Below are 3,520 nucleotides of genomic sequence, written 5' to 3'. Positions count from 1 at the left end.
TAAAATACTTTTAAAAAGCATGCACATACACACAAAAGGAAGCAAACAAAATAGGATGGTTTTAGTATATTTACATAACGTGAACAAAGGCAAGTATCCAAACACTGACAAAATTTTACTGGTTGGTCTCTTTTCTCCTAAAAGTTATCATAGTCTATTACTCCAAGTACATTACTAAATTAACTGACTGAGCCTTTAAAATGAGTATAATGATGATTAGTCTACAAGAGCTCTTTTATACGACTTTAATTCCAAACTAAGGTACTATTAGAGTTTGATCCATGGAGAAGTTAGTTTAATTCCAAACTAAGGTACTCTTAGAGTTTTATCCATGAATAAACTTTGGCTTAAAGTTAAAACCCCAGACTTGGATGAAAAATATTTTTCTTTGGAATTTGCACATTCTATCATGGAATGTGGGTTTCTTCATGCACTGATTAAGAAATTAAACTCTTGGGGCTGGAGAGATGGCATGGTGGTTAAGAGCACTGACTGCTCTTGCAGAGGACCTGGGTTCAATTCCCAGCACACACATGGTGGCTAACAACTGTCCTAACTCCAGTTCCAGGGGATCCGACGCCCTCTTCTGAACTCTGCCCTCATTGCATGACATGGGTGCAGTTACATACATTCAGGCAATATACTTACACACATAAAATAAAAATAACAAGTATTTTTAAAAATAGAAATTAAACTCTGCACTGTGGGTTTTAATTTCTAGCTACATCATTTCCCTTCAGATTATGTCTCCTTCTTCAAGCCTGCCTTCGGTTGTTATTTCTATGTAAAAGGCACTCATCTTAATATCTCTAGCTCTGGGGCTGGAGAGATGGCTCAGCGGTTAAGAACACTGGTTGTTCTTGCAGAAGACCTGGGTTCGAATCCCAGCACCCACATGGCAGCTAACAACTATCCGTAACTCCAGTCACAGGGGATCCAATAGCCTCTTCTGACGTCTTCGGGTATTGCACAACACGGGTGCACTTACCTACACGCAGGCAATACATGAATACACATAAAATAAAAATAATAGCCAGGCGTGTCGCATGCCTTTAATCCCAGCACTCGGGAGGCAGAGGCAGGGGGATCTCTGTGAGCTCAAGGCCAGCCTGGTCTCCATAGCAAATCCAGGCCAGCTAGGTGTGAAATGTCCTTGCTCTGAAAGCCTGACAATCTGAGTTTGATCCCCAGAACCCACAGTGGAAAGAGAGACTTGATGCCATAAAATTGTTCTCCGACCTCCACATGTGCACTGTGGAACACATGCACCTGTATATACACACACATACACGCACACGAATAATAAATTAAATTAAAAAATAATCTCTAGTTCTAAGATGTTTTCAACCTCCCCCACAAAAGGCACAGAACTGAAATTAATTCATAGTAAATCTAAATAATGTGCTGTCAAATTACCACAGGCAACCTAAATTGTCCTAACAAATTACGTAAACGTTCCTTCAAACAAGTGTAGATTCGGCCTGAAACACATCCATACAATTTCCATTTCAGAGGATGATGGAAAAACCTGAATTACACATAATTCGCTAAAAATCCAGACACACCCCAACTCCTACTTGATACCCTAACAAATGCAACTTCAATTTTAATTTCTCCTAAGAAATTTAAATAGAAAAATTATTACTATAATCAGTGTTAACACATTTCAGTGATGAGCTCGATTCTGAAAACTCATTTTTCTCTACTCTTGAAGAAAAGCAACCCACAGTGTGTAATTACTTTCGGTTCACCCCCACCGCCCCACCCCGAGTCCATTTTTCTTTGCACAATTACTGACACCCTCAAACCCGGTCTCCGCCCTGGAGACTGGGAATTTCAGATGTGCAGAGTGGACCGGACCCGGAACATCTGGTTCCAGCTCCACCACCTCTGCCCCGGTATGGACCGGCCCGGCGGCTCACTCTCGGGGTCGGTGCGTCCAGCTCTGAAGTTCTGGAATCAGACGCGGTTCGGAGCCCCTGCGGGGTCGCAGCAGGCAGACACTAGCCCAGCGGGTCCGGATGAGGCCGGCGGTTCCCGGCTCACCCCGCACAGGAAGCGGCCGGGCAGCAGCCGTGAGCGCAGCGCGCGGGACCGGGAAGCAGCTCGCACAGGCCAGTTGCGAGCCGGTGCGGCCCGGCTCCCCGCCCTCCCGCCCGCACTCACGTCCAGAGCCGGAGCGGAGTCAGCGCAGGGCAGCCTCACTTTCCTCCACTTCGGCCAAGAAAACAAAATAGCCACAGGCCTCCAGACGCCCGGATGTGCCGGCTCGCGCCCCCCCCAACCCACCCTGCACCAGTGCGCATGCGGAGACGAGCGGAGGGCGGAGCCAGGGGCGGGGTGATGGCAAGAGGGCAGAGGAGAACTTGCTGGAATCAGTTGTCTGTAACCATCATATGAGTCTGAGGGATCCAATTTGGACCTTTAGGCTTGGCAGTAGCCACTTTACCCTGTCCAAAGTTGTTTCTGCCAGGTGTGGTGGTCCTCATCTGCAATCCCAGCACTCCGGAGGTGGAAGCAGGTGGGGCTCTGTGAGTTCCAGGCCAGCCTGGTCTACATAGCAAGTTCCAGGTTAGCCAGGGTTGCATATCACTACATAGAGCCTGTGGCAAAACAAACAAAAAACTGGTTTCCAGAATTTATTAAGAACCCCGTGTGGTGCACACCTTTAATCTCAGCACTTGTCAGGCAAAGGCAGAGGCAGGATCTCTGTGAGAGTAAGGCCAGTCTGGTCTATATAGCTAGCTCCAGGCCAGCTGGGGAGACTCAAAACAAAAATAAAAACAAAAACAGGAAAAAAAAAAAAAAAAAAGCCATTTCAGGTTGGAGAGACAGCTCAGTGGTTAACTGGCTGCTTCTGCAGAGGACTGAGATTTAGAGAGGACCAGGATTTGATTTTCAGCACTCACATTGTGGCTAACTCCAGTTCCAGGGGATCTGACGCTCTCTTCTGGCCTTTGCTCAACACAGGTGTACTTATATACACCAACAGTGAATACGGGTTCTTTTCTCTCTGTACCACATCCTCTCCAACATTTGTTGTCAGATTTTTTTTTTTTTTCTTTTTGAGACAGGGTCTCCTTGTAGCCCCAGCTGTCCTGGAACTCACTATGTAGACCAGGCTGGCCTCGAACTCACAAAGATCCACCTGCCTCTGCCTCCCAACTAACTGTTCCATAAGCTAGTCCTGAACTTCTTTTCAGTCTCAAAGCCATGAGCCCTGGTTGAGATTCTCAGAAGTCTAGGGGAACTCTTCAGGCTGTGGAGGGTGGCAGTGTGCAGCTGTGTCCGTCCCATATTCAGACAATTTTGCGTGCTGAAATATTTAAAAGGTCCAGGAGAAAGGACAATGAAAGACCACTGACTAAAATGTTAACAGTTGTTACCCCCAAGTTATGTGGAAGGACAGAGACTGTTAGAGTCCGTATTTCTAGAGAATAGATTATTACTGCCTTTTTTTTTTTTTTTTTTGGTTTTTTTAAAACAGGGTCTCCCTTTAGCCCCAGTGGTCCTGGAACCC

At 46.2% G+C, this 3,520-nt stretch overlaps 1 protein-coding gene across 2 annotated transcripts in view; it reads right to left on the bottom strand.

Moving 5' to 3' along the window:
• The window catches only part of Tmem50a (transmembrane protein 50A), a 23,710-nt gene extending 21,421 nt beyond the window's left edge, over positions 1-2,289 (bottom strand). The window contains exon 1 of one of the 2 annotated variants that reach the window (XM_008822296.2): positions 2,167-2,289. The gene's annotated coding sequence lies outside the window, so the exon portion shown is untranslated. Of the gene's footprint in view, positions 1-1,922; positions 2,132-2,166 lie in introns of those variants that run through there. The other variant, XM_008822297.2, reaches the window with a different exon arrangement.
• Between the last annotated feature and the right edge of the window lie 1,231 nt (positions 2,290-3,520).

Source organism: Nannospalax galili, unplaced genomic scaffold (genome assembly GCF_000622305.1).
Source record: "Nannospalax galili isolate Female #2095 unplaced genomic scaffold, S.galili_v1.0 scaffold1428, whole genome shotgun sequence".
NCBI lineage: Eukaryota > Metazoa > Chordata > Mammalia > Rodentia > Spalacidae > Nannospalax > Nannospalax galili.
This window is presented reverse-complemented; position numbering and strand designations above follow the sequence as displayed.